Source organism: Aulonocara stuartgranti (assembly GCF_965226115.1).
Source record: "Aulonocara stuartgranti genome assembly, chromosome: 5".
Taxonomy (NCBI): domain Eukaryota; kingdom Metazoa; phylum Chordata; class Actinopteri; order Cichliformes; family Cichlidae; genus Aulonocara; species Aulonocara stuartgranti.
The window spans coordinates 2,340,001-2,364,252 of record NC_138943.1 but is presented as its reverse complement, the minus strand read 5'-3'; the positions used below and the strand labels follow the sequence as shown (position 1 = coordinate 2,364,252).

General features: G+C 44.1%; 1 protein-coding gene across 2 annotated transcripts in view; it reads right to left on the bottom strand.

Annotated features, from left to right (window-relative positions):
* The window catches only part of mmp24 (matrix metallopeptidase 24), an 82,446-nt gene that overhangs the window by 50,934 nt on the left and 7,260 nt on the right, over window positions 1-24,252 (bottom strand). The window lies entirely within an intron of this gene.

Below are 24,252 nucleotides of genomic sequence, written 5' to 3'. Positions count from 1 at the left end.
CAGCACCGCCCCTCCCCACCTTCCCACCAATAAGCTGACAGCTGCCATTTGGATTCAAATCCACGCTCCTTGCAGGGTCTCACAGGTCTCCCTCTGACCTGCTGAGGAAACCTTTGATCATAACAATATAACCCTTCAAATATTACAAAACAGGCTGTGCTTACAGCCCCAGAGAACAATCGCACATTAAAGTTTCCCTCAGTGTTCAAGTAATTCAACAATAACTCCTGCACATCAGCAGGTTTGCAGCAACATGCAGCTGCCAATAGCTGGTTCAGTTTTTACATCAAGTTTCAGGTTCCTGTGGCCTCAAAACACCACAATTTATTGGAACAATAGTTCAAAACGCAGAAAAAAGGTGTAACGAGTAGGCGGACAAAAAAGATTCAGGGTGAGTGAAAAGAAGACATTGAACATGTCGGAGAGAAACTGGGGAGCCAGTTCCTCCGAATCCCAGAAAATCGAATTCACACCGATCCAAAATCGATGCTGAATCCACAGTTTTCCTCGGATGAGTCTTATTACGTCGTATTTTTCATTTAGCAGCCGCCTGTCTCTTTAATGTGACATAACACAATCTCACAAGCCTCCGGAGGGAGAGCGAGGAAAGGCAGAGAGGAAGGCGGGTAAATGAAGAGGAGAGAAGAAGAAAAGATGGAAAAATAAAAAGGAGGCTGTTGAAAGAGCGAACAGCAGCACGGAGAGATAAGAGGCAGAAGGTTTCAGAGGGAGAGGACACGAGAGGCGGGTGAGGTAATGAGGGGGGAGGCTGAGCTGTTCTCTACAGTAGGTCATTAATAATTCAGAGCGAGGCAGCCTCTCCCAGCAAGTCCGGGCCCAGAAAAGCGAACGCCGGCCCGACCACAGCTTTCCAACACCGAGGGCATTTATGGAAGCCCGTTTCCCCCAGCGAAGACGCGTCGAGCAGGAAAACACGACTAAGATGATGTTACATTAAAGTCAGTCAAGATAAAACCTGAGTGTGAAAAACACGACGTTTGACCAACGTTAACTTAAGATTATTGAACCACTCATGAGACAGATTAGGGAACATTTTTCCATAAAAGGGAGAATCGTGAGATTTCAGTTCAATTATTTTATTTATATAGCATCAAATCATAACACATACCACATGATGCTTAAATTACAATATTTGCAATTAAACAAAGCACGTGAGGTCATTGTTTAAGCCAATAAGTCAACACAATGAATTATTAGGTGACGCTGAAGAGATTAAAACCACAAGATTTCGAGGAAAGAGTCAGAAATATGATAGAATAAGTGAAACTGATGTGGCAAAGATAAAGATTTAAATCACTATAAACATAATAAACAGAAGTAGAGATAAAAAAAAAATCTAAATTTGTAAACATAATTTTAAATAATGGTTTTATTTATCAAATAACATTTTAAAGAGTTAAAATAGTGCAGCTAGTTTAACATATCCTGAAAGCACAGATGCTCTTCCATATTTCTAGTCTGAACAGAGGAAACACGAGTCAGCATGAGCGTGTCTTTCTTGTATTATAATCAATCATTTTACTGGACAGCTAATTGCTGTTGATGCTCACATGTGTTTAGATTTGAGATGCAGGGTTTCTGATGTGAGAGCTGGTCTGTAACTCCGCTGTTTAGCTAACTTATTTAGACTCTGTGCCGATCTGCTTTTAATCCAAAGTGTAAATGTAGACACAAAGTGCCACATGGTCCATGAGCTGAGAGGAAACTGACTGCTTACAATCCAATTAAAAGCTCCCCTGCAATAAATCTGTGGCGATGACAACTTCCACTGCAACAAAACATCTAAATCTGATTCATGTGATTTCATCCTGTCCCATCTGCTCAGGCAATAAAAAACAGAAACATATCTGAGCTCCGGGCAACAAACACAAACTCTCTTACAGCATCTGGCAGGCCTACGTTTCACTGTGAGAAGGAAACGAGTCAGTAAGGAGCAGCGTGCACGCCAAACTCTGCAATTACAGACACAACGAGAACAACGAGCCCGTTCGGTTTGTGAGGACCGGGAAATATTTCCAGGCCTCTGAAACAAACGTGAGCCCTAAAGCTGTGATTCACTCGTCGTACATCTCTTTGAAGGCTGGTCACCTGTAGGAGCTCCAAGCTCTGGTTGCCTAGGTGACCTAATTGATTTATTACCAGGTCAAATGTCAATCAACATATACATTTATTTGTAGCCGCTTCAGTCGCTCGTATGGAAGTTGAGAAATGCTTAGCTTGAATCCCGCTCGGTTCACCCTCGTCGTTATTTCACAGTCGTGGGTAGCTGCAGGGCAGGAGGTGCAGCAGGTCGTCTACTAACGGTAAGGTTGGTGGTTCGATCCCTGGTTGCTGTGCGTGCCAAAGATACTGAGGTCTAAGTTTCTCTCTGATGGTTCCATCAGAGTGTTTGATGTTAGACTGAAAGCACTCAGGCGCAGAAAAAAGCGAACGAGTCATGTTGTAAAAAAGCCCTTTGAGAGCTCAAGTAGAGCCGGTGCGTTTATTTTCTGTTCCAGTGTTTGCATCGCTCAAAGACAAATGTGAAGCAAAGTTTTCCTCTGGTTAAGATATTAAAGAAAATCTCTAAACCATCAGCAGCTACTAGAAGCGGAGGATAAAGTAATTCTTTTTGCTGAGCATGAAAGCAAAGCTTACCCTCATTTACGGTCACAAACTGAGGGTTAGACTGCGGCACCCACGAGCTGGACCTGGATAAGCCACAGGATGACCTGATGGATGAGATCAGCCTATCCACGACACACGGTTAGTCACTAATATGTCATCCATTGCAGGAGCAGCTGGAAACAGGGTCAGTACATCCAGAATTAACCAGCCGCTAGAGGAAGAACAAAATAAAGGAGGAAAATGAGTGAAATTATATTCCTTAGAGGTGTTTCCTGAAATATGTTACTGTTATTTGAGCCCAGCTGTCAGCTGTACTCCTCTTTTCTCCCCTTGGTGCTTTTCTAAAAACATGCCAGTAACACAAGGCCATCCTTTGCTTCGAATGGAAATAACAGTCTGCTCGGGTCCAAGTGGCAAAAAGCAAAAGTCCATGTGCCCTGCAATGTGTTGTCACTGAGCAGAGCTGCCTGCCTACACGTTTTAACTGCAGTGCATGCGACCGTGCATGAGCCATCCGGGCAGAGATGAAAAAAGTAAATGGTCTGTATTTGTATAGCGCTTTACTCGTCCCTAAGGACCCCAAAGCGCTTTACACAACCAGTCACCCACCCATTCACGCACACATTCACACACTGGTGATGGCAGCTACATTGTAGCCACAGCCACCCTGGGGCGCACTGACAGAGGCGAGGCTGCCGGACACTGGCGCCACCGGGCCCTCTGACCACCACCAGTAGGCAACGGGTGAAGTGTCTCGCCCAAGGACACAACGACCGAGACTGTCGGAGCTGGGGCTCGAACCGGCAACCTTCCAATTACAAGGCGAACTCCCAACTCTTGAGCCACGATCGCCCCAACAACAACAGCAACTGATGGTGTGCAGCTGTGCGCAGCTGTCCTCGTCCACATCAATGAGCGTGAGTCAGGCCTCAGACACACCTGATTCAGATCTCAACGCCTCTTTGAAGTTGTCCTCCGAGCGCCTCGCTACGATCGTTTTAAATCCACACGCACTGAAATACTGAACTTTCTGCTTCTGTGAGGCCTCTGAGAACCCCGTACTGCACCGGTCACCGTGTCTGTGAGTCCTCATACATGTGCATCCATGTGGTTGTGTACGTCTGTGTGTGTTCAGAGCTTTGATGGAAGTGTAGTAATTGTTGTATAATAGCAGCTGGTGAATTATTTAATTCAAACTGCTTCCTCTGAGCTGGCAGCTGCTGGGTGAGCACACACACACACACACACACACACACGTTTTCATCACTTCAGAGGACGTTACATTCACTTACATTTATTTTCTGAACACTTAAACTGACCATAACTTTAAACACGTCCCCATTTTAAAACAATGATTCATGACTTAAAGATTTTCTTTGTCTCTGAACTGAAACCGAGTCAAATTGACAGCCCATGCGTCCTTCTGCTTTACGAGGTCTCGTTCTGACATGATACCCTCTCTGGGCTTTTATCCAGCCCACAGATGGACCGAGTGCCACCCGGTGTTTTCACTGAAGAGCTCAGAGTTGCAGCTTTTGTTCAGAGCCATCATTTCCTGTTGAATCCAGAAACTACCAGATAACTGGTGCAGGGTGTTAGCTTTCACAGTCTGAAAGGACAAACCTCTCTACCTCAGACCAGAGTGATGCTAGAACAACAGTACAACAGGTAAAGTAATCATCTTTGTAGAAAGAAATAATCCCTTAAATAAAAGCTCCGTCAGCTGGAGGCAGGACAGCGTCCGGGCCGACTTCTGTCACACAGCTGTCAACCAACGACCACGCCGCGGACAGCAAAGCCTCCTGTAAGCCTTCAAATCTAATTAATGGGCCAATAATGTCCCACAGGACGAGCGGCACACATATTAGAGAGCCTGAATTTATCAATGGAGGCCATAATTGCTTGCTGAAGAAATGACAGGCTTAGTATTTCTACTAAGATGGTGCTTTCTGAATGGAAGTGAATAGAACTTCAGCGGGAGGCGTTCTGAAGCCACAATCGAGTGACCGTTACGTGTATAATTCACTTTAAGCTGCTTCCATACTTCTTTGAACTGCGGACTGATCAAAAACACTTTTAGCGTCTCTGAAACTCACAAGAAAAGTTCAAGAGTTCAAATCTCACTGTCTGTTCTTCACATGTGGCAGGAAAAGTGGAAGGTGAGGCTGACAGGTGGATTAGTGTAGGCGGAGCCTCCTATTTCCCATGTATCATTCTACAGTCCTCAACTTTGGTCACGAGATCTGGGAATGAGCGGAAGAGCGAGTAGATGCAAACAGCCGAAATGAGTTTTCTCCAGGAGCTCGGAGCAGAGTGGAGAGGAACCCTCCGAGGTAGCTCGGGTATCTGATCGGGACGCCTTCCTTCGGAGACTCTTTGGGCATGTCCAATTCAGAGAAGTTAGGACCCAGCACTCATTGGGGATCTGGCCTGGGAGCTAATCGGGATCCTTCAGGAGGCACTGGGAAGTATTCTTGCTTTGCCAACTGCCACTAAGACTTCACTTTGGTAACTGGAAGAACCTGGATGGATCTTCTGTCACTGGTTGCACTTATCCAAGAACATGTGTGTTATTATATCATGGATATTAAATGAGATTAAAACAAATGAAGCACATGTGAGTGAACGGGAAAAGGGAGAGGACGATGATCCGCTGTGAAGAGTCTAAGTTGGGAAAGCGAAACTACAACGAAACCACCTCTGTGCTTCATGTATGCGCCTCACACAGCGGGACTGCAGCGGCATAAATCACCTCCAGCACTGAGCCCTCCACACGTGAACATGTTTAATTCATATTCTTATCTGACTGGGACAAATGCTCTCTCGCAGCAGGCGAGCGGTGATTCATTAGACGTTGTGGGAGTTTCCGACGCCACGGCGGCACGCCTTTTAGTAAATGAACAAAATACTCGGACCGTTATCCAGAGAGAAGGACTGAGGCAGGCAGCGGCACATTTCCAGCCTCAACGCTGCTTATGCTTAAAAGAAAAAGGCAAAGATTTATGATTTATGGCCTTCAAGGGTTGATTCTGGTAACAGAGAGACGTTCCTACTGCTCAACAATCAGGGTCTGAAATATCAGATACTAGAACTCTCAGTAACTTTACGTCTACCGAAGGGAATAAATGAGACGTGTTTCAGACATGTCTGTCTGCTGTCGGCTGCCCTCACTGTCAGGTGTGGAGAGGCAGTTTAAACCATGGGAGATGCCCACTGGCCTGATATCTGTGGACAATCCATGCAGAAGGAAACACCTGACAACAAGTTACACCTGTCACAGTCTTTTCATCGAGGGAGGCCGAGCCAGAAGGCAGCAGAGACAGAATAGAATAGAATAGAATAGAATAGCCTTTATTGTCATTGTACAGAGTACAACGAAATTGGAGTGCCACTCCCTTGGTGCAAGTTTCAATAATAAATATAAATGTAAAATATAAAAAGTACAAAAAAACAATCGTAAGTACTCAAACAATAGTATGTACAATATATACAGGATAGCAGCATTAATATAATGACAGTATGAATAGCAGCATAATATAATGACAGTGACGGTATGGAATAGGTTCAATTGTTTTTGTGCTTATTTACTACGGTGATAGCTCTGGGAAAGAAGCTATCCCTGAATCTGTTTGTCCTGGTTTTATGTGACCTGTACCGTCGGCCTGACGGTAATAGTTCAAACAGTTGGTTGCTGGGGTGAGAGTGGTCCTTGATGATATTGCCAGCTCTGCTGAGGTACCGAGAGTTTGCAGTGACCTCCAGGCTGGGCAGAGAGCAGCCAGTGATCTTCTGGGCTGTGTTGATGACCCTCTGCAGTACTTTCCTGTCTGCAGCTGAGCACCCTGCATACCATGTTGTTATGCCGTACGTTAGGATGCTCTCTATGGTGGCTCTGTAAAATGTCACCAGCAGCCTCTCCTCCAGGTTGTTCCTCCTGAGCACTCTCAGAAAGTGGAGACGCTGCTGGGCCTTTTTAACCACCGCTGTAGTATTTGCTGTAGTATGTAGACAGAAACGTGACGCTGTGCTAAATGCTGATATGTGCAAATCATTTTAATATCAGACACCAGAACTGGGAAATCTTTCTTTTGGAGAAATAGCGGTTCATTTTGAATTTGAAGTTAATCGGTTTGGACGTGTGCACAGAAGAGACGGTGGATTTACTGGGCAAATGGAGCTGACAGGCAGGATGACCACAGAGGATGCTGGGATAGGGTGAGATGGAGGCAGATGATTCGCTGAGGATAGTCTGAGTTTCCTCTGTGGGACATTATGACAATTAACTCGTTTAAAGTCCAACATTATCTTTATCTTTTTAACAGCTGTAGTGCCAGTTATTGGAGCATTTCAAGTTGCTGTATCAATACAACCGTTATATCACAAGTTTTAATAACATGTATGCATTAAGTCCATAGTAACTAGATAAACTGGAAAAAAGTGCAATAAACTACAAAAACCTGAAAATCATTTGGTTTCTACACATAGTTACAGAAATTTCAGAGGTTTATCCCTCAAAACTGTAAACACAAAAATTGCACAAAATAGTTTCCAACCACAGGAAATCTGTCTTCATAGTTTAACACTAATTTTTATAAACTGTGGGAAAAATGAAAATAAATGCTATTGTGCACAATTTGCAAAAAAACAGCATCAAAATAAACTATTTCCAACAGTGCAGTCTACCCGGCACGGATAACCTCCGTTAATGCTGAGATCAGGGCGTTCTGGAGATGCTGCATTCAGACGACGTCTCTTTGAGCCATAACCACATTCTGCAGGGATACAGCGGACCTGCCACCCACTGAAAAGCTGTTCACTGTTCATGCTTTTGTCAGTTTTTGAGTAAATGCAGGTGACATTTAAGGGAAGGAAGAAAAATAGGAAAAAGGAGAGAACGAAGGAAGGAAAGTAAGATGAAGCTACTGGAGCATAAAATAACAAAGCCATAAATATGAGCGCAAATAAAAACCACGAGGGTAACACAATAACAACAAGAGAAGTGCTTTAATTTCAATATTTTAATGGTGCTAAATCATATTGTACTTGCATGAAGGCTGCAAGTGAGCGCTGCATGCTGATGATTCAGGCCTCACTGAGGCAGCAGCCCGTTTTAATGCTGCTGCTGCTGCTGCTGCTTGTGGGGGGCGGCTGATTCTGAACCTGAGCTTCAGAAACCCCCCGCAGGCCGCTGAAGATGACAGAGAACAAAATACAAATCAAAACAAAATGAAGCGTGAACTCTAATTTCTGCAGCCATTATTCAGGGGTCAATAGTCACTTTGAGCTGAGTCACCCTCTGCTCGGCTCGCTGATGAGAAGGTGTAGCCTACAGTAAAGTGTCCGGCTTACAGAAGGTGACTCATCTTTCACTCTGACATTAAATTATGAAAAACGAAGAAGGAGGCTGCCGGCTAAAGGATTACTGCTTTGAAATGTATGTATACAAAGCACACAGCTCTACAGCAGAGACACCGGGATTCACATCCAGGCTCCTGTCAACGAGACGCAACATGAACACTTCCACTGAGCTTTGATTAAACACGGTGTTTAGATGAACATTAGACAGCATGATCAGATATTTTAGCAGAAGAAATCACGTTTTCATACCATTTTTAGCAGAAAATCGTGACTGTTCTCTGAGATATTCAGAGGAGGATGCGAGGGCAGATATCAGGATGCCAAAACTCGTCTTCAGTTGGCTCAAAAATGCCACATTTTTATTTTCATGTCTCCACAACATTGACTAAGAAAATTAAGCCAAAAACTGCAGTTCCTCTAATGTCCACTGGAGGCTCCAGCAGCAAGTCAGTCCCACGTTAAAACATCCACCTTTACAGCAGAAATAAACGAAACGTCTGGAAAGCGTTTCTGCTCTGAAACATTTTAATGCAAATATCTGATGATTAGGGATGGGTACCGGTTCTGTCATAAACTGTAGTAACCAGACCGAAAAGCAGCGCACATTTCGGTGCTTTATTTCGGTGCTTTTTTTTTTCCTGAGCTGTGATACACTTTAGATTCTAGCCAATCATTTTACCTTTCCGAGGATAGTAGGCGGGTCCAGGTACGTGCGTTCTTTTAGAGCAGAGCTACAGATTAAAAATGTCCAAGGCGAAGCGGTCAAAAGTCTGGCTGTACTTCACAGCAAAAGATGCAAACTCAGCAGCAACAAGTGCTTTAAGCTGATACTGTGATACTGTCAAAGGAGGTAACACCTCAAATCTGATGAAACACCTGGCGACGCATAGCGGGTTTTTAAAAGCCGAGAAATGCGCCGTATTTGATAGCTTGCTGCGAGACCTCACACCGAGCACATCTACTGCGGGTGTGGTGCCTGTTATTGGACCCAGAGCAACATCCCCCAAAAACCCGAAGAGGAGAGTCCTGGCCCCTAGCCCTGCCAGTGTAGCAGAAATGATGAGGATGATGATGCTGCAGCAGCCGTTCTTCTCTGCGTGAGTAGCTTCATGTTGTTCGTGTGTAATTTACGTTGAGTAGGCTAACCACGTTATTACATTAATGCATGTAAGGTGAACTAGCAAACATCATCATAGCTACATGCGGCTGTCTTCTTGTTTGATGGCAGGTACTCCCTTCACCCTGGCCAAAAAGGCTAAAATGACCAAAGGAAAAGTGGAAAACAGCTAAACATGAGAGGTTTTTGGACAAAGTTTGTGTTTTTTCCATTGTTTAAGCACTGCTTCCAGCCAAGAGTGATGCCATATATGCCCCATAGCTGCAGAAAAGGCTAACATTGTTATCTTTTTACAAAAAACAGCTGAACATGAGAGGTTTTTGGACCAATTTTGTGTTCTCCATTCTTTAAGCACCGGTTTGAGCACCGTTTAAGCACCGGCACCGTTTCAAAAGTACCGGTTTGGCACCGGTATTGGATAAAACCTAAACGATACCCATCCCTACTGATGATACAACAGACCGTCTGGACGTTTTCGTAATCCTTTACCTGCTGCACTAAATTGTAGCTGCCAAATTCATACGTCTAATTAAACAAATAAAAAAAATGAAAAAGCCAACATGAGGTTTAAAAAAATACCAATAACAATGACAAACATCCAGCTTTTAAATACAGTTTATGGGAGGAACTCGACGAACTCATAAAACAACAGTTGGGCCGGACAAACCCCGCTCCTCAGTTACGACCATGGATATAACTCTTTTTTTAAATATAAATTAATCTGTCTATTTGTTTATCAGTGGAGGACTGTGCAACATCTTTGTGTGACATCTTTCTCAAAAAAGCAAGAAATTATCTCATTTCTAAGGGTGGAGGTTTTTCTTTACTTACAGTTTATGCTTCAAAAATGACCATGAACTCATCTTCATCAGCTGTTTGTATCAAGCTCTCCTTTTAGCTGTAATAATGATAATAATAATGAACGACAGTATCATGGTGAAAAGGAGCCAACCAAGCTGTTTATGCCCAACTCTAATCAAATACAGATGAATCTGTTCAGGCCCGCTGATGTACAGTGGCTTGCAAAAGTATTCGACCCCCTCGAACTTTCCCACATTTTGTCACATTACAGCCACAAACATGAATCAATTTTATTGGAATTCCACGTGAAAGAAAGTGGTGCACACGTGAGAAGTGGATCGAAAATCATACATGATTCCAAATATTTTTTACAAATAAATAACTGCAAAGTGGGGTGTGCGCAATTATTCAGCCCCCTGAGTCAATACTTTGTAGAACCAGCTTTTGCTGCAATTACAGCTGCCAGTCTTCTAGGGTCTGTCTGGATCCATCTTTAACTCCAAACACGGATCGATCTGCCTGGAAAGAGGAAGAAAATACTTTCTTTGACCTTTAATGAAACTCCATTAGGGCCCCGTGTTTGGGTCAGGGTTCTCATGCAGACCACTTTAGTCACAGTGAGCTCCTTAACGCTAAAGACAGGTAATGAAAAGATCGGCTAATGTAAGCATGAGACGCAGCCAAAGCGAAGGCACAGCTGCATTAATGCGCTGTTAATGCAAGATTAGAATAAGATATTAGAGGAGGCTTCACTCTTTAATGTGCTGTTTGTTTTACGGCCCGGAACGAGAACCGGGACAGATCGTAATTTCTCAACGGCACTTCAAACCGCAGCCTCATAATCATTAAAGTGTTTGCCTGAAACCTCGACAGATTCACTCTGCAGCCACACACAACAAAGAAAAACTACAAAATGAGACATCTTGGTGGAAGCAAGTCTTCAGATATTTTTGTCTTTATGAACATTTCTTCTGATTGATTCGTTGATTAACTGACTAACAGCTGATATGTGCCCACGCCGGCCCTGCAGGAACACTAAAGCCACTTAAAATGTGCTGTGGGCGCTGATATTTCTTCCTCCTGGTTTGTAACAGCCTGTCTGTTTGCATCTGTGTCCACCTGTCTGCCCGTCCACCTGATTGGCTGCGTCCCTGTCCGTCTCGGAGCCTGATTGGCCGTCTCTCCCCGAAGCCTCAACCTGTGCGTCAGCCTGCCAGTGTGTCTCCTCCGTCTGTCTGCTGCGATAAAAATAGACCTCGTCTCCCCCGGCTAAACTATTTACCGTCGCAGCTTGAGTGCAATGGGTGCAACCCGCCAGGCGCTTCCCCCGTCCGAACACCGTGCACGGCCTGATAAGCGGGTGTTTAGCATGCTGCATATTTTCTCTAATATTAGTTTGTGAAAAGGACCAGCGTGTTTTACTTGTTCTGATGATCACCAGGAGAAGCCGACGATTATTAATCTGCCATTTTCTTCATACATTTTACTTTGTGCATAGTCTGGCAGAGAGCTCAGATTCATCTCAGTTCTTCCGTCAAATCTTTCCCTGCACTAAACATCCTGAAAAAACAGTCTCTGCAACTCTGAAAGTCTCTGTGTGGTCAACAGCAGACATGCATTATGCCCATATCGTGGTGTAAACCAATCAGAGATAGTCAAGGGCGGAGCCTCTCAGATGCCCACGCCCACGGTAAGATGTTCAGATATTAAGATGTTCAGTTCGAAGCCTTTGAGGCACTTTTAATTTTGACTTTCTTTTTATTTGATACATCTCGTAATATTTTAAGTTTAAATTTCAGCTCAGTGAAGCACAAGAACATGTTCAGTACTGTATTTTCCGCACTATAAGGCTCACTTAAAATCCTTTAATTTCCTCAAAAGTGCGCCTTATGTATGAATTCTGGTTGTGCTTACTGACCTCGAACTGATGTCATGTGCTACACGGCGCTCAGAAATCTGTCAAAACATTTTAGCTCGACTTTGCTAAGCTACGAAGCCGCACCGCTTGATGGATTGTTGGAGCATTATGGAGCCTCGCGGAGTGATACGTACTGTGATTCAACGTAATATTATATTATGTGTGTATAAGGACCACAAAATGGCTCCTGTTCGGAGACATGCTTACCTATGCTATCTCATCTGACTGTTTTGTTTCGCTTAATGTGCCTTATGGTCCGAAAAATACAGTAACTTATGGACAGCTATTAAATGAAGGCTGAAAATTTTGGGTGCACCTAACGCTGGTGCAGCCGTGACAAAAGGTTAGTCGAGAGGCCTGTAATATTAGGAGAAAGCTGCTCTTTCTAGTTTGCATTTGTACTCGGTGGTCAGGAATATCACACTGACGTTCATATAGGTTTTCCATATTGCAGCTTTAATCTCTCTGAAGCTATTCACTTAATCTGGACTGTTTTAAAGACTGTTGTGTTCTCTGTGTATGAGAAGCTGTAAGTAAAATATATCACACATGTGGTCTCCACAGGCCTCAGAGTCCACTGTGAGAGATCACACACATATTCCACTCTACAGAGTTCACATTCACGGAGCCACAGGACCTGATATTAACCCTAAAACATCTGAAAAGCAGATGTTTTAGCATTTTAGTTCTAAAATGCCCCTAAAAAAATAAATCATTATTTTTTTGATGCTATGGGAAATTTTCCATAATTCCTATTAAGACTTGGAGCTTTCTCATAGAACTGTTTTAAAGTGGTTCCCCATGGTGCCATCACATACCGGCTGGCACCGTGCACTGGTTCAGTATCAGTGATGCACATAATGGAAGGAAGTGAGTCTGTCTGAACTATGGCAGAGAGACGATAGCGTCAGTTTGCACTAAAGCATGAGGTCCAGTGCTTCCCTTTTCACTGTAGCATGAAAATGAAAGCACCAAAATATTCAGGGATGATGTTTGATCAGAAATGTCAGGAAAGGGAAGTGAATCCTTTTGGACTCACCTTCTGCTGTTTTTACAAACACCACGCTCAGTAATATGATTCCACAGCACAATTTATGAGTCAAAACAGAGCGCGGTGCCGTGCGGTGAGTGATTAATGAATGAAATCAGCGCTCGCTGTCCCAGAGAGCTAATGTCTGCTGCTGCAATTTGATATTTGTGCAGAAAATGAAAAGTCGGCATTGTGTCTTGTCAGAAAGGATTCCCTCGGAGAACAAAGATCGGAGTGAAGAGGAAGAATTTGAGATGTTTGGTAATGAAATTTATTCCCATCATTTCTGCACTCTGCCTCTTCAGCCTGATTAGACGAGCGAGACGCAGCAGGAGACGATCCAGAGACAAATCCCTGATGCGATCAGATTCATCATGTGGTACAAAGTCAGGGCTTTCACCCTGGAAACTGTAAAAACCGACTGAGTCGAGAAACAAACAAGAGGACATCATTTCCACCCAGGATGAGGACGATGCGTCTCCCTCACTAACTGTTCAACCATCAGGAACCAGACTGACTCAAATAATTCACGTTAGTGACATAAAAAAAGTCTTCAGATAGAATCAAACTACAATGAGACACAAAATGATGATAGAGAGGCTCCAAACAACAGATTTAAAACTACAAAGACTCAACATGTCAGCACAGAAACCCAAAAACACAACAGGCACCTCACCCGGTAACAAAAAGGCTCAAAATGCCAACAAAGCCTCAACCAGCCACAAAAAACTGCTTTCAGCTACTCTGTTATCCACAGGAAGTCAGCCCACGTTTGATTTAGCAGATTATTTTTACATCAGTCCCAGTTCTTCATGGAAATGTGTCAACCACTACAGTTTGTAGCAACAACGGAGACGCTCAAACTGCCAACTAAAGGAATCAAAGTGACAAGAAACAAGCTTGAAATGAAACAGGAAACCCCCAAAACATGACCACACTCAAAATCCAACAGTCTCAGAAACAAAGAGACAGCAACGTGATTCAAAGATACGGCAACAAAGACTCAAAAATAACAACAACAGACAAGAGAACAACGAAAGAACAAAGACAAGAAAAACAACAACATCAAAGACTCAAACAGCAACAAATGCTTGAAATAAAAACAGACATCAAAGAAATTCTGAACACCGAAAACTACAACAAAGAAATCCAAAATTACAGGAACAAAGACTTAAAATGGCAACGCAGAGACACAGAAACACAACAAAGACACTTAAAACTACAACGAACAACACAATAACAACAAGAACGACAAAAAACAAAAACAGATTTAAAACAGCAACAATAAAGGATTCAAATAAACAACTGAAATTTAGAAAGATGAGGGCAACGAGGCCGAAGATGATCAAAAAGAAATTCCAAACAGCTTCTCCTAATATTTCGGAAGCTCGGGGGTCGGTCTGATTGTGGCCGTGCACGCAAACATACAAACCTGCTGTTCAAGCATTCATTTTATCAGTACAACAAAGACGCTTCATTTTCCTCCATCGCGAAGCCTCGCCGTCTCCATCTACGCAGCAGCACAACAACAACAGCTCCCTGCCGCCGGGGATGCATTTGTCACAAATGTTCAGCAAAGCTTCCCTCACACACTTTCTCACACTCGCTCGCTGCCTGCTGTGAGTGTTTCTCATCCGTCAGCTGAATATGAGTGCTGTGGCTTGAAGGGGGCACCTGAAGAGATTGTAAAAGCCTGAACGGGGGCTTTATTTTTGGCTTCCTGGCACCAGCTCCAACCGTTGGTGCCGTGCAGCCTCGATGGAAGCTTTGATTTGATGTGACTTGATAGAAAAATAAATAAATATGGAACGAAGCTTTCTCTTGTGTGCAGAGACTTACAGATTACTCACATCCTGTTGTTCTCTATGTTTCAGTGTTTGAAGTTGACAGTATTCACTTATGTTCTTCACCAGGTTTGCTCGTTTATCTGCTTCCTCAGAAAACCAGCACACGCCGTACTCCTGTACCTCTCCCACCCCCTGATGGACCATCAAAAGCCAGATTACAATCAAATTAGCAGAATTAAAGGTATATTTTATATTCTGTGCTTGTTTTCCTCTCCTGACACCTACACTGGCACCTTCATTACAGAAATCCTGGTTCCATTTTCCACTTGATAAAATGCCCGGATTTGTTGAAAACACACAAATCTATCACTCAACTTTGATTAGGGACACACTTCCCTGCAGGACGCGCGTCTCTTTCCAAGCCTCTCTCTAAAACATATTGCAGTAACATTCGGTCAGTTCCAAGCAGCCTCTGGGGCTCAAAAATGGAGCCAACGCTGTGCCGCCCAAAACTGCAGTTCCTCTATTGTCCACTTGAGGCTGGCTGCAGCAGTGAGTCAGACCCAATGTTAAAATGCCTGAAATTTACAGGAGAAATAAACATGTTTTGGTCTTTGTAGCTAATTTCCCCTTCATACAACATCTCAGGTGGCAAAGCGGGATTTCATTCACCCAATTTAAACTTTATTGAGGCTGAAAGATGCCGGCATGACCGCAGAGAGAGGCAGGTGTGCTGACAAAGATGGCCGTAGCTGTTAGCGGTCCGCTAGCTAACTGGAGACCCTGAACTGGACCGTTTGTGCTGTTGGAGCCTTTGTAATTAAATGATCTGACCTATAATGTGGCTGCTGTGCAGTAAATTTTAAAGCACGTCCACAAAGTCTGACCTCCAGTTTTGCCGAAATTCTAGGATTTTAATTATCTGTTGCTTAGAGGTGATTAAAAGGTGTGTGTGTACTTGTGTACTCCACCCTCCAAATACTGTCACTTCAAGCTTCAGAAAACCAGCATGAAAGATCTGCAGGTCTGCTCTGTCTGCAGGACACGCTGACGTCTTTTAGGGAGTCGGGACTGAGGACACTTTACGACACAGCGACGGCCTCTGCAGGCTTCTATGTGGTTGTTTGATGGAGAGGGACAAGACACAGATTAATAGACTAGTAATGAGTGCCAGCTCTGTCCTGGCCAGGCCCCTAGACTCCACAGAGGAGGTTGGTGAGTGGACGATGTCAGCCGAGCTAATGTCCTTTATGGACAACACCTCTCACCCCTGACTGTGGAGGCCTGATGTCTTAACTTTGAGCCGTGAAGCTTCATTCTGTGACGTTTGTTCATCAGATCAGCCTGAAGAAGCTGCTGCTTCATGTTTCAGTAACAGCGTCTGTGCTCACAGGGACGGGCAAACTAAATTCCCCTTCTTCCCACACACCACGAACAGAAATCAGACGACATGAATAAACGGACCTTGAGGCCAAAAATCAAATTAAACTGAAGATGATCATCTTCATGCATTAAACGCGTGAAGAGAAATCCGTGACTGAGCCAAAAGCGCTGTCAGTGGTTTAATCCAACACCCTGCAGGGCAGCTCAGAGAGAACAATGCAAACTGTTGTCGGATCTGTCGATCACTCAGTGACGGACTCGGTGAGCTGAAGAACTTCAGGAGAAAGCCAACTCGAAGGAGAGCGTGAGCACAAGCTTCAGAAATGCTGACTCTGAGCTGTACTGATAGAAAGCAGGACTAACACAGCAGAGGTCAAAGGTTAAACTCCCACGGGGCCAATCCGAGCTTCAGGTGTATGCAGTGGGTTTGCTGGCGAGTGTGCTCAGACTCACAAATGCCAAACTTTCACAAACTGAAAATAACAGCACTTCTTCAGGCACGATGCATTCTGGGAGGTTCCCCCTGTGGGACCTGAGAGGTTTTCTTTCCACTCAGCCGTCTCCCGGCTCAGCTCACAGCTGGATCGATTTGTTGATAAAGACTTCCATAACTAACATTCATGTGAAAGGTCAAAGTTTTAGATAATCAGATCAGTGCATGCACAAGAATCCCCGTGAGTCTGAAGCTCAGATTCTCACAGTTACTGTGGGGCGGGTCCTACAAAAGGCCACGCCCCATGGTAACTGTGAGGCGTGGATTTATTTGGATGTTCCTGAGCACTGATTGGCAGTTATCATGGCTTCCTGTCCAAATATGGTCATTTTTGGACAAAATGTTCAAAGTGTGACTTTGAAATGAGTCCAGACACAAATGTGCGACATCACGTTAAAAATGAGGAAACAAATTTAGTGCTGAAAACAGGTCAGTGTTACCAACATTTTTTTTTTTGCTTGATTTTGTTGTTTTCTCATATTTGTCCTATTTTTAGTCATGTAAATATTGCCACTTTTTTGCCCTCACAGAAAAACAGGTCTGGTTTTATGTGCCTCTGCATTTACATGTAAACACACTGTGATCAGCACCATCCACAGTGAGCAGGCTACAGACGCTCCAGCACAAAAACAAGGGTCATAAATTGTCAGATGTTCCAGAGCCGGCAGCTTTTCACAGGTTTGTGAATGTTCAGGAAATGTTTGTTTACATCTCACAGTAAATAATTACTCCTCCATCACACCAATTGCAGCACACATGGACTCACACGCTGCACTTCAACGTGACGTCTAACGTAGAAAACACTCGTGTTTATGTAATATGAAACCCTTTTGAGGAACGCCCAGGTGGGACTGATGGGCTCACAGCTATGACCTCATGTCTGTGGTTTCATATAACGCTCACACGCCGTCCACGGCGACACACGTGCCAGACGATCAGAGCGTGCAGGATGTAGCGTAGCTGCTCGCCTTTGTCAGACAGAGAGGAGGGAGACGCAGAGCTGGGAGATGTTAAACAACAGCTTTCCTACATCGCCACCTTCTCCAGTCCAGGGCTGGTGTTGCTCCTCTTCCTGTGCTTCCTGTCTGCCTCTTACTGCTCCTCTGTGTGATCTTGGATCCGCTTCCTTTGAAGGGTAGCTCCTCATGTGGCTTCTCTTTTTTTTACATCCTTTGTTCTCCTTTGACTTCACCGGAGCCTTTCTCTGTTTCTCTGAGAGTTTAGTCTGAGCGCGCTCCCTCAGTCTTTGTCTTGTTTCCAATTTATTTGCAGAGTTCGGATCCTTTGCACCACCTTTGGACATCCCGCCTCGCACCCACAGCACCTTCTGTTTACTGCAAGACTTCAGAAAATAAAGTATTTGATTTTGTAACTGTTGTTCTGCCCCCTTTGGTGTCTGGATCATCACCTCATTGCAAAACCAACAAAAGAAAAACACCACAGGAAATACACAGCAGGCTCCAGATACACGGGATATATCTGACTGATCCTAACATCAGCAATCAGGCTAAGTGGTCACATGAAGCTGGTTATCAACTTAATAAATCCACCCGGTGCTTATTAATCTAACTAAGAGACAGAATATAACCAATTACTAAAATGCACAGGTCCACTTAGATAATCAGAAGTGTAATATTAGAAAAGCAGCAACAGACACGATAATAAGCACTGTTTGAATGTTCGCGTCAAGTGCTTTGGTCACATAATTACAAATGTATATTCATATGTTTGGACGTACATGGAGTGAGTCTTAGCTGTGCAGCATAAGTCTCTGTGCAGATGTGGCCCTGTAATGTGGGCGAACACCAAAAACACAGGGGTAACCCTGGAGGTACCTCTCCCCGCTGCACAGTGAAGACCTCTGCAGCAGCTGCGCAACAACAGCAAAACACACACGAGTACATCTGAGAAACGTTTCGTGGAAATGCGGCCAGCAGCCGTTCAGATGCATCCGCCTCGATGGATCGACTTCCCTAGAGCTGCGAGCGTGAGCGAAAATCCAGCATCAGTCAGGGTGTGAATCAAAGCTGTGGAAACGGAGGAGACTCGTGAGTCAACGGGAGCAGAAGCTTTACCTCCACAACATCCTCAATAATTTAAAAAGCCCTTCAGGTGCGCAGCTATACCGGTGATGCTCCTGTCAGGCCATCCCGGCCACATCCAACTGGAAGACGGGACGGGGGAGCCATCAGCAACCATCGGCAGATTTATCGTTTTGAGGCGTCATTTCTGGTAAAATGTTTGTTGTTGCTTGAAAAGGCCGAGCTCCTCTGTGGTGCTTTTAATCAGAAGATTTACAGATGAGAAAGATATGACGAGAGGAACGGGAACGAAACTTCATTTTTCTTTTGACTGAAGCTTCAAACTTTATAAGCGTATTTTTAAGCAGCTGAGCTTTTATTAAGCGTTGTTTACAGATTGCATGAATAAGAAACAAGGCTCTCAAACTTCAAAGCAACTTAAAATATACCAACATAAAAATGTGATTTTGGTGTCTGACAGGCCTCAGGTGTATCCATCCATTCACTGCCTAAAGCTGCTCTCACGAGGATTATTACCCATTTATTTATTGTTGTAGTTATCATGTATATTCTGACGGCATCATTTTATGCTTCTGATGCATGCTGGTGCTCACATGACAATAAAACATGTGATCCCGCTGATGTTTGAGGAACAGGCCATCATAAAAAGTAATCGTTTATTACATGATGAAAGACACAGCGCTGAACTGAGATCAGATTTAATAAAGTATCTGCAGCCATGCATTATTAGATGAAGTGGCTACTGTGTTTATGTGAGAGTGAATTATTTTACACCAAATGTTATAAAGAATTAAAGGTTCGTAGAACTAAAGTGAAACAGGTCCAAAGCAGCTCAGAGGTCATTTGCATGAAAATTTAAATTTAATCCAAGCGCCCGCTTTAAAAAATAAAAACCGATGAAAGACTGAAGCTGCTCATGTCCACTCGATAAAAAGTTAATGCACAACCTGCAGGGAATGGCTGAGAATGTAAAAGGGTTCAGGGCGGCTGTTCAACAGGGTCCATGGAGCTCACGCTCATTTTAAACGTGCACTCCGCCGAGTCACAAGCTGCTGTTCTCCTCCTGCCTCGATGAGCAAAGCTGTTCTCGTTCTGCAGCTACCGTCTTTTATGTTTTCCCCAAATAAGGCACTTCTTAAAATGTGTTCCTCGGTCTTCAGATTGTAGATCAGGTCGGTGTGAGGGGCGGATCGCTGGGTTGTGGGGATGAACGGTCGGCTTCTCTGGTATTTTTATGCGATTTGATTTTTGCACTTCGGTTGGATCAATCGGATCAAAGCGTACGTTGCTAATCCAGTTTATAACGCAAGATCCAAAACGTCTAACAGCAAAGATGTGACCGCATCACTTCAGCATCGTTTCAGCATGCAGCGAAGGCTCGATGTCAGCAGTGCCGTCTCAGGATTGATGGACAGATGGATGAACAGATTTATCAACAGATCAATGGAGATTTTATGGATGGATGAAGCAGAAGGGAAGAGGAGGTCTGAGTGATGGACAACGGGATGTGGGAAGTACTTCTGCTTTGTTCAAACTGCTGTCAGCTTCCAAATGCTAGTCTTCTGAGCTCTGTTCAGACGCACCATAATCAGATAACAGGCTTACAGCCCTGCGCGTCACGCCTGTGTTTTCGCTTTATTTTTGAAAGTTCACAGTAAAAATTCCTGACAAACAGATCAGTTAGTTTACGATAGCGATGCACATTGCAGAGGTACACCAGGATGATGCGCCCAGCTGCAGGCGCAGAGCGTAATTAAGTTCACATCCTGGTGTGAAATGGTTTCCTCTTCCTGCGCTGCCACACTGATCAAGCGTAATCCTTCGGCGGCGCACCCGGGGAACTCGCGGAGAGGCAAGATGCTCTTACTCGCCGCACGCACGGATTCATTTATAATTAGAACGGCACTCACATTTCTGTCCTGCTCAGCATCTCCAGCGCGCTGCAGGACTCTCATCTAAAGCTGCAGCCTAATGATGCAAGAAAACACAGTGCTGTGGTATTAACAGCCATCTAACAGCCTCTTGACTGCTGTATGTCTTACACAATGGCTTTCCATTAAAGTCCTGCTGGTGTTTTGCTGTTTACGCTTGTGATTACATCACGACACCAGCTTTACTGGATGCTGAAACAATTACTCGATTTAATCAATTAGCCACCTGACTGAGAATTAATCGGCCTCTGTGCTGGGAATCGTGTCTGAAAAACCTCTGTAATATTGTTAGGCCCCTTTGTGTGCAACTTGATTTTATAAACCTTCATTAAAAAGTTCATAAGATGCTAAAAAAACAGAATATTAAAAGATCTGAATGTGCAGCATCTTCAATCTCTGAGTTAATACTTTCAATCATAAAGCAGCTGCACAGGTCAGAGGCAACCTGTCGCCACAACATCATGGTGCGACTCAGACCGACTGCAATCACTCGCAGACACGCTGGAAACGGTTTGCAGTTAATCTGAGTTTGTGCTGATGAACACAACTCATCTTTGCACTCGACTGAACGGGTTCCACACAGCTGGGTTCTGCTTAAGGTTCCATATAACTGCTGATTTGTGGTTTTCACTGATTGTCACAGTTAATAATCATATTATCAAACTGACTTAACTGATGGGAGACAGACTGTCTCCACCTGTCTCCTTCGATCTGACTGTGATCACTGACCTTTTCCCCCCATGTGACCGTAGCACGGGACAAATGATTCTGCAGCATTAAATAAGGGAACAGCTCAGAGCTCCAGATTAGGGGACCGTGCATGGTGTAAAATGACAAGTTAAAATAAAAATATGGAGTAAAAACAGATCAAACTTCACATTTTCACATTTCATGAATATTTACGGAAACACAACGAAGAAGCTGAGATGTCAACAGCACGTCTCGGTTTTTGTGCATTGGTGCAACCACAATCGTCGCATTACAAACTACAGTTTACTTCCTGGAAGTCGCATTTATGATCCAAGCAATTAATCGAGATCTGAAAATATTTGGAACTTTCAGACGTCGTTGTGCCGCCTCTCTCGCGTCGTGAGACTGATGCGTCTTTGTAGACGTTAGCTCCCGCCGGGGGCCGTTTCCCTGGATGGCAGCCATGTTTACGCGTGCACAATCTGATTAAAACTGAGATTAGAGCTCCAAGGTGATCCGATCCTGACGAGCGTTTTGTGGATCAAAGGTTTCAACAGATTCAATAATTCTGATACGTGCAGAATTGTCCATCTTCCCAGAAATAGTAGAAGTTGTGATTTCCGACTGTCAGGATTTCTCACACTGACACAGACCAGTTTTCTGTCACTCCCACCACGTCTACCACTAAACTAACTGACCTGCACCGTAAGGATAAATTCTCTCCAAACATGAGAAGAAGTGTTTGCACAAATCCAATTAATGATTGACGCAACCACCTGGAAATGTTGAAAATCTTCTGACTGGCTTGTTTACATAAAGCATTTTTATTCCCATCAGACCTTTGATCCGGTTACGCGCGTCCATGTAAACATGGCTAATGTGTCAAGACACTGCTGCTGATGTATACCTGGAAAGGTTTGGCAAAAGGCATTTATGTGTGAACACGCTGTGATCCTGCTGAGAACATTAAGAAGCTCTGCCAGTCAATCACGACAGCGAGGACCGGTGACAGTCCTTCCTCTGCCAGTGACACATCAGACTGTGCACAGAAGGAGCAGCACATCAGGCAGTCGTGCATATTATGAATTTATATCATGGCGGTTTGAAAAGCACGTAAATTATTAAACAGGGCAGGTTGATTGAGTTCAGCTGAGCCAACCATCCACCGCATCTCTGCTTCCAAGTCCTTTAAACGGCTCCTCAAATGTAGTTTGTCCTCGGCTCGCTGCACCCCGACAGAACAATACCTTCATCAAATGCACAGTGACAACTCCTCTTATTTACAGCTGCAGCTCGCACCGAGCGAGCGGCAAAGGGTGGGTGAGGAAGACAATGGCTGAGGAGGGAGATGGACGGGAGAGAGGAAGACCGAGGCAACACTGTGGATCGGGAAACTCTGAAGAATAACGTCGGCACTTCACTCCAGCGATGGCAAATCGGGACAAAGCTTATCGATAACAGGTGCGAATTCACACCCGCCCACACAGGGCTCGGGTAAGTACAGCACAGCAGGCTCGTTTAGCCCATTTCTCAGGTGTAATGTGGTGTTTATAAGCCTCCAGGGACGGCGCTCCCCCCCAGCGCTCCTCTCCTCCAGGGAGGGAAGAGAAAAACAAAAACCAGCCTAGAGAGGTTTGGAAACGTACTTTCCCCGTCATAACAACAAACCGCTGCCATCACGATAACTAGGCCTGGACGTTCTCCTCATCGTCATCTTCACATTATTTCTGCCACGTCACCACCACTGGTGTCATTATCCACATCCACAGCGTTATAATCCCAGCAAAGATACTTTGAATCAAAGGGGCATGAATGTTACGCTGCACCGCTCAGTGTCTTCAGCACCCAGAAACATCTTTTGTTTAACAGTGACTCAGCTGATTGGCTGCTAACCTGACATTGGTTAACACTGGGTTAATCATCTGTTTATGAAGCAGCAGCACAACAGCAGCAGCAGCGCCGGCCCACACAACAGTTGTTTGTTTCTTCTAGTCGCAAATCCTTGGATTGAAACACATTTGTAGGTTTGCAGGCTGCAGAAATTTGACCAATTGTGTAAACAGGCGAACAGACAAAGGAGCGCGGACGAGCGAGTCAGCCTCCTTCTGCCTCCGCTCCCCCTCTTTCTCTGCCTGTCTGCACAGAGAAGCATCTGTGTTTTCACTCCTGAGCGGCGGCGTGCCCACCGCTGCAGGGCTGCGTGTTTGTGTCACCGCGGCAGCCTGAAGGTCGCTGCTCGGCCACGAGGCGCCGAAGGGTTCGGAGTGACGGCTGAGTGTCGAGAGATCGATAACTTTGATACTAGTTCAATGAGTGCTTCTGTGGTGGTTTTCACATCTGCATTTATTCATTTATTTGCATTTTTAAAAGATTTTTTCAAGAAGAACCGTTAAATAAAAACTCAATTCCGTGTTTTTACCATTTAAGGTAGAACGTCATTAAGAGCTTTAACCTCCTAGGACCTGGCGTCCACACATTTTGGGTTATTTAGACCAAAATACTCAATTTTGCTCTAGAAGGGCCTGATATCCACCTACGAGGACATTATGCTGCTACTGTTCTATCAAAATCTTAAACGAATATCCTCATATGTGGCTCTTATTTTTCTTAAAAACAAAAATAAGGTAAAAAATAAAATCTGGTAATTCTTTGTTTTTACATTCATCGGGCCCCAATCAGCCCAAATATCAAAGAGAAATTAAAAATGAATGCAGTGGAAGAGTTCAGGTCTTAGGAGGTTAATGTCTCTATAATGAAGAAAAAGTTCATCCATGCAAAACAATCCATTTAAAAACTTTATTTATTTAATTCATCTATTAATTGCTCTCTTTGAAGTCATCAATATGCAACATTTCATGGTTAGAAATGAGCAAAACGAAGCTTTCTAGTGTTTTGTTTTCACATCAGTGATGTCACAGGATTTCTCCTGCATAGAAGTATATTTAAGGCTGGAGTAGCTAAATGTCATTCATTTATTTAAAGGCATCAGTATTTATTTGAAGGCAGTCACTTTAAGTTGCAAAGACAAAATAAATGTGCCTGTGTATTTCAGGGTGAGACCAAATGTTTTTAAT